Source organism: Dromiciops gliroides, chromosome 3 (assembly GCF_019393635.1).
Source record: "Dromiciops gliroides isolate mDroGli1 chromosome 3, mDroGli1.pri, whole genome shotgun sequence".
In the NCBI taxonomy this organism is placed as follows: domain Eukaryota; kingdom Metazoa; phylum Chordata; class Mammalia; order Microbiotheria; family Microbiotheriidae; genus Dromiciops; species Dromiciops gliroides.
In genome coordinates this window covers 340,620,662-340,633,127 of record NC_057863.1, presented here as the reverse complement: position 1 = coordinate 340,633,127, position 12,466 = coordinate 340,620,662, and positions in this window count along the sequence as shown.

Below are 12,466 nucleotides of genomic sequence, written 5' to 3'. Positions count from 1 at the left end.
CTCCCTCTGAACTAATATTTGTTGCCAAATATTGCTCAATTTATAAGTGACATAATAACAAACAAAGGACCTCTGTCTGCCTAAATAAACTCCTTCCTGCTGCCCTCTCCACCCCATGCTGTGGGCTTCCTGTCCTCTGGTCTAAAATGAACTGAGTGGGCAGAACTGCAGAGTGGCTGTAATTCTGGAACCCCCTCTGCTAGCCACAAGTGTTCAGGAGAAGGCAACTTGCTCATTGGCTGAATTCTCCTGCCTTCCAGTGTCTGATGGGGGGGGGGGGGGGAGGAAGGGGGAGGGAAAAATGAGGAGTCAGTCAGCATTCATTAAATACCTGCTCTATGTGCCAGCCATTGTGCTAGGCACTAGGGACACAAAAAAATGAAAAAAATAAAAATAAACAATGATCCTTGACCTCAAGGAGGAGAAGAGCTGACAAGCATACAGTACTGCATAATACTACTCCCATTCTTGTGTAAATAACTAGGTGCATTTAAGATAGATATAGATATAGATATAGATGTGTGTATGTGTGTGTATACACATACATATATGTATACATATACACATATATAAAGTGTTCAGTCATTTCAGACTCTTCATGACCCCATTTGGGGCTTTCTCGGCAGAGACCCTGGAATGGTTTTCCATTTCCTTCTCCAGCTCTTTTTACAGATGAGGAAACTGGGGCAAACAGGGTTAAAGATACTTGCCATGGGTCACACAGCCAGTAAGTGTCTGAAGCCAGATTTGAACTCAGGAAGATAAGACTTACTGACTCCAGGTCCAGCACTCTAGCCACTGTGCCAGCTAGCTACCTATATACATAGTGGATGGAAGGTAATCTCAAAGGGCAAGGTACTAGCAGCTAAGGGAACCAGGAAAGACTTCCTGAAGAAGGTGGGATTTGAGCTGAGTCTTGAATGAAACTAGGGAAAAGGAGAGGTAGAGATAAGGGGTGAGAGTATCCCAGGCATGGGGGGAAACCAGTATACAGGGAAAATTAGGAGTACCACATAGGAAAAGCAGCCAGTATGCCAGTGCAACTGAATTGTAGAGTCCATAGAGGGGAATAAAATAAGAACCCTAGAAGGGTAGGAAGGGACTAGGCTATGAAGTGCTTTACATGTTAAACAGAGAACTTTATTTTTTATCATGGAGGTAATAGGGAGCCACTGGAGTTTATCAAGTGAGAGCAGGGAGCAGGAAAAGAAGTTAGGAGACAGTAATATAGTCAGATCTATAGTTTAGGAGGGGGGGGGAACTCACCTTGGAAACTGAGAAGAGTATGGATTAAAATGGAGAAAAACTTAAGACAGGGATACCAATTAGAAGTTGAGGGATTAAGTCATTTGATTATTATAAATACCCAAATTAACTACAAAGCACTTATGAAGGAAGATACTATCTGCATCCATAGAAAGAACTGATAAATAGAATGGTTTTACATGAATATATACATATACATATATATATGCATTTACATTTGTGTCTAATGGTAGCCATCTCTAGGGTGGAGGAGGAAGGGAAGATAAAAAGGAAAAATAAGAAAGTTATATGTTAATTTTATTATATATTTAAAAGGAATAGCAAGTTGTACATAACTGATTTGCAGTTCCATGTACGATTCTCTTTTTCTCTATTCTACTCCATTATGGAAATGCTTGTTTTATTTCTTAAGTTCAGAATAAAATAAACATTTTTTAAACAAAGACTGTTACAGTTATCCAAGTGAAGATTGACATGGGCTTGAACTAGAATGGTAGCTGTGTGAGTAGAAAGAAGAAATATGTGTGATAGAAGTTACAAAGGTAGGAGTAATGAGATTTGACAACAGATTAGATATAGATGAGTGTAAGTAAGGAATTGAGGACTACACTAAGGTTGTGAGTTTTGGTGGCTGGCAGGATAGTGGTGTTTTCAACAGTAATAGGAAAGTTTGGAAGAGAGACAGGATTTGGAGGGAAAGAATGAGTTTTATTTTGGACATGTTGAGTTTGAGATCTCTATAGGTCTTTCACTTCAAGTTATCCAAAAGACAGTTGGTTGTACGTGTCTACAACTCAGGAGACCAATTAGAGCTGGGTATATCTGATCTTGGAATCATTTGTGTAGAGATGGTAATCAAATGTTTGGGAGCTGATGTGATCTGCAAGTGAGAAAGGACAGAAGAAAAAGAGAAAAGAGCCCAAGACAAGTTCTAGGACACACCCTTGATGAGTGGATATGACATAGATGGAAACAGTCAATGCTTGTGGGTATATGAAATGACAAGCATACAATGTTATCTGTAAAGTGGTCCCTTCTGGAACCATTCTGGAAAGCAATGTGGAATGATGCTTTTTTTTTTCAAGTGCCTGAAATTTCTATACCCCTCGATCTAGATATCCTGCTATGAGGCATATACCTCAAGGAAGTTAAAGACAGAAAAAAGATCACATATACGCCAAAATTTTCCTAGAAACATCCTTTTATGGTGGCAATGAATTGAAAACAAAGTAGATGACCATTATGGGGGGCATGGCTAAACAAATTATGGCACATGAATATAATGGAATATTATTGTAGCATAAGAAATAAAGAATCAAAAAACCAAAGAAATGGGAAGACTTTAATTGCATTGATGTAGAGTGAGTCAAGAAGGACCAGAAAAATAATAAGTACCAAAACTTCAGCAAGGTAACAGAAAGAACAAAAAAACAAAAACCACCTTGTGATCTTGGCCCTGGGAAATAGGTGCCTATAACTTCTCTATGGAGGGAAGGGAAGCAGATGTCCACTTTCAGTTCTCTGGTTAAGATTGAACTGGATCAAAAAAAAAAAAAGATTAAACTGGATCATTTCCTCATGTTTCTCCTCATTTTTTTGGAATCTGGGAATCAAGCGTCTTCCTGCAATAAACTATAATAAGCTTATTCACTTGAAAGACAATTTGAAGTTCAGTATATAGATGAGTCCTCAGGGTCCTTCTACACTCATAATTGCAGTTCTATCACTAACCGGCTGTGTGACCTTAGACTAGTCCCTTAACTTCATAAAACTTCATTTTTCTCATTTCTAAAACTAGTAGGTTGAATGAGATGATCATCTCTGAGGTGCCTTTCACATCTTAAGTACTAGGATTCTCTAGGACTACCAGTAAATCAGATAATCCTATTTGATTTTCCAGGTGTATTCTGTGGTCTGGCTGTGCTCACTCCCATATGGTTCTAGGGATTAAGAGTAGGGGAGGAATATGCAGTGAGGACACATACCTTAACTAAATAAGAGAAGCACATAAGGGTTTAGTGGGAAACAAAGCTGGCTGGTTAGGGTAAAGACCAATTATGGAGAGTTTAGATTTTATGTCAGTAGGAAATGGGGATCTGTCAAAAATTTTGGGGGGGGCAGCTAGGTGGCACAGTAGATAGAGCACTGGCCCTGGATTCAGGAGAACCTGAGTTCAAATCCAGCTACAGACACTCGACACGTACTAGCTGTGTGTCCCTGGGCAAGTCACTTAACCCTCATTGCCCTGCAAAAAAAAAAAAAAAAAAGGGTTTTTTGGGGGGAGTGGGATGAATGAATACAATATTTTCTTCAGATTCTTCCCCATCTGTTATGAAAAAACCTGTATCTCCTTTCTCAATTATTTCCTACTGGGAGCAAACAGGGGCGGGCAAGCTAGCTGCTTAAACCACAAGGGGACAAATCAGCCGTTCCCTTTCCAAGGCTGTTGGGGACAAATTTTGGCTTAAGAGACAACAGGAAAGTACAGAAGAATGTTCCAAAGGTTAACATTTGCTCCAGAAGTTAATGATCAGCCCAAGCTTTACCATACCCAAAGTCCATAGGAAACAGGGGGAAAGGTCTGTGATCCCAGTAATGGAGTTGACCCTGGCAAACTTTCCAAGTGAAAGAATACAAGTCACTTTGCAGAGTAAGCCCTCCTAGAGAACCCTAGTACTCTGTGGTGGCTTATTTGCAGCAGGCCTGGTACAGTATGAGGAAGGTTGCTGGTTTCTAAGACAAGCAGTGGCATAAAGGTTGAAAAACAAGCCCCGGATCATAGTTCAGGGACTTCTTAGTAGGGACAGCCCCAGGCAAAATTGTGAAATGGGCTCCTAGTGTCACAGTTGGAAAGGGCTTTTGAACAGCTAATGGAGTCTATCCTCTTTCTTTCTTTTTTTTTTTTTTTACACATTCAGCTTTACTTAATATTTCATTCAACAAATGTTTCATCTTTTTGTACTTTTTAAAAAATTTTTTTTCAACTAACAAAAACCTATTTTCCCTCCCTTCTACATCCCCATTGGAAAAGAAAAACCCAAACCCTTGTAAAAATATGCATAATCAAACAAAATAAATTCTCATACTGGCCGTGAAAAAAAAAGTCTCTTTCAGTATCCTGAGTCCATCACCTTTAGGGCAGCATGTTTCATCATCAGTCCTTTGGAATCCTGGCCAGTCATTGTATTGATCTAAGTTCTCAAATCATTCAAAGTTGTTTGTCTTTATCATGTTGTTGTTAATTGTATAAATTGTTTTCCTGATTCTTATCACTTCACTCTTTATCAGTACACATAAGGCTTCCCAGGTTATTCTGTAATTATTCCATTCATCATTTCTTACAGCACAATTGTATTCTATCACATACCAATACCATTATTTGTTCAGCCATTCCCCAATCATTGGTTATTCCCTTAATTTCCTGGTTTGTTTATTTTTTTAACCACAAAAGAAGAGTTGATATATATGTTAAAGGAAGCCTTTCCCCCTTTCCTTGATCTCTTTAGGGGCATCCCTCTTATTTTTTGGAGGAAAAGTCCCATGGAGTTAAAGTGATTTGTCCATCATACAGCTAGACATACCCAGGACTAGAACCCCAAAGTCTTTTGACTCCTAGCCTAGGACTAAAATAAAGCCCTTCCTTTCTCACCTTTGCTTAAACATCCTTTCCTTTCCAGCCTCTCACTTCCTGCTTGGTACAAGCCATGCCACCCCCTTCAAAGTTCAACTTCTTGAGGCCCCTATAATATGGATCTTTCCTAAGGCCCTGGTCCCATCAAACTGTTCTCTCGGTGCCCTGTTAGGTATCTGCCAGACTAAGGATGAATGGGCTCTATGAGTTAATACTGTATTTTGCAGACCAAGAGAATGACAAATGTAGAAATTTGGCACCCCAGGAAAGGTCCCATGGTGAAATTATTTAGGGGGAGACATTTTTACATCTCTCAAAAAATGCCACAGTCAATCCTATCACCAGCACGTAAAGATCTCACTGTGTATTGTACATTACACAACTGACTTCTTTCCACGACAATGTACAATGAAAGAACCCTGGACTGAGAAGACTGGACTGGTAATCAAGAGAATTTTAGTCACAGCTCTTCTGCTAACTCAGTGTATGACCTTGGTCAAGTCAACTTGTCTTGAGTGTAAAGACTTCCATTTCCTCATCTGTAAAACAAGGAAAATTGACCTAGGTAATCCGGGGTCCTTTCTATGATTCCTCTATGACTCAGTGAATGTCATCTGTACTTCTGTCATGAGGAAACTAATGGAATTTTTCCTGCTCTGGAGATCAGTAGATAGAAGCCAACCCTTCTCTCATTTGATATTGCCACTACCTCATCCCCTCACACCTGGACTATTGCAGTAGCATGCTGGTGGGCCTGCATGCCTCAAGGAAGTCTAGTGCATCCTCCAATCCATCAAAAGTCTGACCATGTCATCGCCACCCCCCATTCATTAAAGTCTAGTGGCTCCCAGTTACCTGTAGGAACCAATTCAAAGTCCTCTGTTTGGTATTTAAAACCCCTCACAGGCTGACTTCTTCCTCCCTTTCTAGTCTTCCTCCACTTTACTATCTTCCACAGACTGTACAATCCAGCTACTACAAGGCTCACCTCCTGGTCCTTGCATAGAAGACCCATACTTTTACACTGGCCATAGTTCACGATAACAAATCACAAATTCTGGGGGGCAGCTAAGTGGCGCAGCCTTAGACACTTGACACTTACTAGCTGTGTGACCCCGGTCAAGTCACTTAACCCTCATTGCCCTGCCCCCCCCCAAAACAAAACAAAACAAAACAAACAAATCACAAATTCTTAAATGGTTTTAGAAAGAAATGTATGGGCGGAGCCAAGATGGCGGAGAGGAAGCAGCAAGCTGCCTGAGCTCTCCTTCTGTTCCCTCAAAACGAACATTAAATCAAGCCTCTGGACGGATTCTGAAACTACAGAACCTGCAAAGAGACAGAGAGACACAGTCCTCCAACCAGAGATAATTTAGAAGACTTCAGGAAAAGGTCGGTCTGACTCGGGCAAAAGGGAGGCCCAGCGCAGGGCAGCAACCCAGCGCCGAGGGGGTCGGGGCAAGTCAGCAGGAGCTGCGGGCCACAGCCGAACAACTGAGGCTCCCGGAACCTGGTTCAAAAATCTGGTGGCCAAGAAGGACAGTGGAAAACCTACCTGCACCGGCCGAGAGGGCCACGAACGGCGGGATCAGACGCCGGGGTCTGGCGCCTGGCTGGCCGAGCACAATCAGACAGGAAGTGCAGGGCGGGCATCTCCACACACCATAAAGGCCTCAGAGTAAAAGCCCGGTCACACAGCACCTATACACCTGCACAAGAAGCCCAAAACAGGGACCCTGGTGCCCCCAGAGCAGACCTCTTTCTACTAGACTCCACTTTCTTGGAGGGCAGAGGGAGTTGTTGTTGTTGTTCAGTAATGTCTGACTCTCCATGGACTCATCTTGGGTTGTGTTGGCAAAGATACAGCTAGTGTCAAGTGCCTGAGGCCAGATTTAAACTCAGATCCTCCTGAATCCAGGGCCAGTGCTTTATCCACTGTGCCATCTAGCTACCCCTGGGTCATTGTATTGTTGAGAAGAGTTAAGTCTATTAGAGCTGATCATCAGGCGATGTTGTTGATATTGTATACAATGTTCTCTTAGTTCTGCTCATTTCACTCACCATCAATTCATGTAAGTCTTTTCAGGTTTTTCTGAAATCCATCTGCTCATAGTTTCTTACAGCACAATAGTATTCCATTACACTCATATATCACAACTTGTTTAGCCATTCCCCAATTGATGGGCATTTCCTCAATTTCCAATTCTTTGACACCACAAAAAGAGCAGCTATAAATATTTTGTAGATGTAGGTCCTTTTTCCATGATCTCTTTGTAGTATTGGGGGTCAAAAGGTATGCATATAAACTGTAGTATATAATGGTGATGGAATATCATTGTGCTGTAAGAAATGACAAGCAGGATGATTTCAGAAAAACCTGGAAAGACTTGCATAAATTGATGTAAAATGAAGTGAGCAGAACCAAGAGAACATTATACACTGTAACAGCAGGATTGTACACTGAAGAACTGTGAATGACTTAGCTGTTCTCAGCAATACAATGATCCAAGACAATCCCAAAGGACTAATGATGAAGCATATTAACTGCCTCCATATAAAGAACTGATATTGTGTGAATACAGACTAACGAATACTATTTTTCACTTTCCATAGTTCTTTTTTAAAAATCTGTTTTCTTGTACAAAATGACTAATATGGAAATGTTTTACATGATTGTACATGTATAACCTATATCTGATTGCTTACCATCTCAGGAAGGGGGAAGTGGAAGGAGGGATAGAATTTGGAACTCAGAACTTAAAAACCAAATGTTAAAAAACAATTTTAACATATAATTGGGAGGATGGGGCAGCTAGGTGGCGCAGTGGATAAAGCACCGGCCCTGGATTCAGGAGGACCTGAGTTCAAATCTTGCCTCAGACACTTGACACTTACTAACCGTGTGACCCTGGGCAAGTCACTTAACCCTCATTGCCCCTCCCCCCCCCCCAAAGTATATAAAAACCATATAATTGGGAGGAAATTTATTTTTATATATATATATATATATATATGTACATGTACACATACATATACATTTTTAAAACAATGTTTGGATTGAATTCAGAACCTGAGGGAACCCCAAATACCTTGTAGCCATCTCCAGAATTCCTAGAGTTAGAGGCCAGGCAACATTCTTGGTATAAATAACCTCTAGTCACCCTCTTTGGGGAAGCTAAGTGTTGCAATGGATAGAGAACTGGCCCTGAAGTTAGGAGGACCTGAGTTCAAATCTCACTTCAAATACTTACTAGCTGTGTGACCCTGGTCAAGTCACTCAATCGCAATTGCCTTAAAAAGACAACATATATCTCTGTGTGTGTGTGTGTGTGTGTGTGTAGCCACTGAATCCAGATAGCTTTCGAGGAGAGACTGAGGTTGGTGACCCTGCACAGTCCTCCCTAACTTAAATCCAATTCACTGCAAGTCATGACATCACCCCAGTGTCATCATTTTCTTTGAGAACAAAGGACAAACAACAACAACATATTGTTGCTCTCCTCACGTGTCCTTCATTCAGAGAACAATGACATCACAACTTAACAGATGATGTCTCTTTTGCACATAAATAGGATTTAAATGAGGCATAGACTCTGGAATCACCTAAAGTTGGATTTAAACAGTATTTATATTGTTTTCCCAACAATATAATAAAGCATTCTTTCCCTGCAGTCCTCCCTGCTTGCAATGCACTCCCTTCTGACTTCACTTTGTACCTTCCCTAGCTTGCTTTAGGATTCATCTCAGATCCCATCTTCTACTTGGAGTCTTTCTCAGTCTCCCCAGCCACTGGTGCCTTCTTTCTGGGATTACCATCCATCTACTCTGGGCTTAAACTACATTTGAGCTGTGAGGGGGTGAGGCCAGGAGATTCCTGAAGTCCCCTCATCTATACTACAAATATTTTTTCAATTGATGGATTGAGACAGGCTCTGGCTCAGTAAATACTTAAACTTGTATGTACTGTTATTTATATTTGGTCTCCTCCATTAGAATGTGAGTTTCTTGAAAGAAGAGAATGTTTGGGGGGTTTTGGGGGTATTTTTTTGGTTTTGGTTTGTTTTTTGCTTTTCTTTGTTGTCTCCAGTGCCCAGGGCAGTGCCTGGCATCCAGTTAGAGCTTAATAAATGCTCATTGACTGTTGACTGAATTCACCCTGAACCCAGGCTTGATTGTGCTCTAGAGAACCAAAGAACTTATATCCTTAGTACTGGGAACATAGATCTGAGGGTTTTGATTCAGACTTGGGGTAGAAATGGGAAGGACTAGGAATAGAAAGAAACTCCCCTTCTCAGGGAGCCAGGCAAAAGGAAGACCTGAATTGCTAAAGGGCTGTTTTCTAAATATAGCATGTACGTGCAATTTGCCTTCCTGGGTAATTTGAAGAAAAAAAAGGAAATCCTTACAACCGTTAAGTAATTTCTTGCTTTCTTCATAGCTATATGTTTGTGGTGTTGCTAAGGACTTGATAATTGAGGGGGAAAATAACAAGGGCTAATGGCTGTGCAGCCCCTGGTCACAGAATAAGGTGGAGATTCCACGTTCCAGGACTACCTCCATCCCAAACCCCAGCTCTTCCTTTAAAGCTTTCTGTGGCAGCAGCAGTAGTGACTATCAGGCTCTCTGTCATAAGGCCAGAAGCTGGGATGAGGCATTTTTGTGAGACGGGGGAATGGGATCATGTAGGCTCAGGCTTTCTGTTTTTATTTCTACCTACTCACGTGGACAGCCCTAGAAAGGCCTCCAAATTCCGGAGAGGCAGCCTCAGTGCAACAGAATGAGAACTCAGGAACTCGGTCCTACCTCTAGCTTGGCTGATAACTAACTAACTACATGAAGCCAAGACCCTTTCCCTCTCTGGGCCTCAGCCTGTGAGGGGGTGAGACCAGGTGATCTCAAAAGTCCCCTCTGCTCTAATGCAAATATTTGTCAATTGATTGAGATAGGCTTTGGGTCAGTAAATGCTTGACATGCTTTGACATGTGGCATCAACATAAGTGTAAGTTCTGCTGCTTCCCTATTTCAATCAAAATGGAAAATAAGCTCATTCCTGGGGCTTCTTTCTACTAGGGCTATGCCCTACCTGCAGATGCATTATGGCTTCTTGTTTCAACTTCTCTCCTCTCAAAGGGAGGAGTTCACCTATATCTCCTCTACAGGGATTACATGATTCCAAAAACAGATGAATTGAGTTGCCTCAAGGTTATATGGCTAGTAAAAGGCAGAGCAAGTAACCAGGGCTGAGGATTCCTTGTGGACCACCTAGCAGCCTCTTTCTACTAGACTCCACTTTCTTGGAGGGCAGAGGGAGTTGTTGTTGTTGTTCAGTAATGTCTGACTCTCCATGGACTCATCTTGGGTTGTGTTGGCAAAGATACTGGAGTGGTTTGCTATTTCTTCCTCTAGTTCATTTTACAGATGAAGAAACTGAAGCAAACCAAGTGACTTGCCCAGGATCACACAGCTAGTAAGTGTCTGAGGCCATATTTGAGAAGGTGAGTCTTCCTGACTTCAGGCCCATTTGAGGGTAGGTGTTGGGTAAAGACAGGGTCTACATAATGAGCTCTTCTGTCTCCCCCATCTGTTTAGGGGAAATGAAGAAGGTGACACCAGGAAAAGAGGCTCCTCTTTTCTATGGAAGAATGGAAGCCCTTGGAGGGCAAGGATGATTTGTAGGTTTTGTCTTTGTATCCCCAGCACTTTGCAGGTCAGTATCTTTCACAGAGTATATAGATGCCTAATAAATGTCGCTGAAAGTTACAGAAAACAAGCAAACTCCAAAGAAGAAATGCAAGGAAACACCTATTTTCACTCCTTTGTAGAGGGTGAGAGGTCCACAGCATGGACCAAACCTCAGATTTGGAGGTTGATTCATTTTGCTGATTTTGCCCTCTTTTTAATAAAAATCCTTTGTTATAAAGGATGGCTCTCAAAAGTGGGGGATACAAGGGGGAAATCCGACATGAAAACAAGAAACAGCCATAAAATCCATTTTAAACTAACTGACCAATAAATATTTTCCAAAAGGAACTAAATTTGGAAGGGTCAAGGGGAAATTCTTCATGGAGTAGTAGAGGGGCCCCAGACTAGGATTCGGATAGCCCTGGGCTCTATCTCAGCTCAGTCACTCATGAACTGAATGGCCTTAAGCATACATGTCACTTCATCTCTCTGAGGCTCTGCATCCCTGTGTGTACAGTGAGAAGCCTGACTCTGATGATCCCTAGGCTTTTTTTCCACCAGATATAACATTAGATTAGTCTCTGATCCAAAAGGATCCTGGAAGGATCCTTATAGGTCACATAACCCAAGCCTCTTCACACATCCCCACACTACCCTTAAAATTTACAGATGAGTAAACTGAGGCCCAATCATATTAAGTAACTTGCCTGTGATCACACAAGCAGAATCAACAGAGCTAGATCGGAACCCTATTCCTCTAACTCCAGAACCACTGACTCTAGCCCACTATTCTATGCTGCCTTCGGTCAACTTGCTCAAGAAGAGTAACTTCAGACACTCTATTTCCAAATTCCACAGACATTGCTTGAGCATCCTGCTCCCTGTTTCCTTCCTGCTATTTCCAAAGAGCTTTGTTTCATCTCCCAACTCCTCCAAGCAGTGCCATTCTTGTTCCTCATTCTAATCTTCCTGAATTATTTTGGTTTTCATCTCTATATGATAGGTACCATGGTGCCTGCCCCATAATAGGCTCTTAACAAATATTTTTAATCATATTCATGGACTATAACATCCTTTTCCTCCTTGGAATCTAAGTGAGGGCCTCCTTCTGAATCATCATTGCCACCGACCATATGGTGTTGATTAAACTTATTCACCTGGGCAGAGCCAAAATGGCAGAGGATAGGCAGCAATCATGCTGGACTCTCCCAACATTCCCTCTAAACAACTTTAAAATAATGACTCAAATCAAATTTTGGTGTGGCCGTGTCAATAGAAGGTCAAAGTGAGACATTTTCCCCACTTAAGACAACTTAGGAAGTCCAAAAGAGAGGTCTATAACACTGGGTGGGTGCAGGGCCCTGAGGGTGGCAAGAACACTAGTGGTGGACTTTGAAGGCAGCTGTGACAGCAGTAGTGATGGCAGCAGCGGCTTTGGGAGCTCTCAGACCAGAGATAGTAAGGGGGTCAGACAACTTATCAGAAAGAGATTACAGGGGACCCTTTGCTGGTACCGGGTACAGCTGGCACTGATTGGCAACTCTATTGCCCATAAGTAATTCTAAATTATAGCTCCAGGACAGAAGGAAGCACTTGTGATCAGTCACAAGGGAGGCAGGACCCTGGTCACAGCAGAGAGGAGTACTAATACTTACAGCTATAGGGGAACAGGAAATCTGGTCATAGTAACAAGGCTGAGAGAAGCACATTACTTGTGGCTGTAGGGACCTAGGTGCCCTTCCTGGGTAAAGACCAGAACACAGACCAGGGGAGGAGTGAGCACACCTCCCCAGATCATATCACTTTGGAAGGACTGAAAACTTGCAGACCTCCAGAACCAGCTCTGAAAACAGCAGCACAAAAACTGGGTCAGTGCCTCCCCACCCC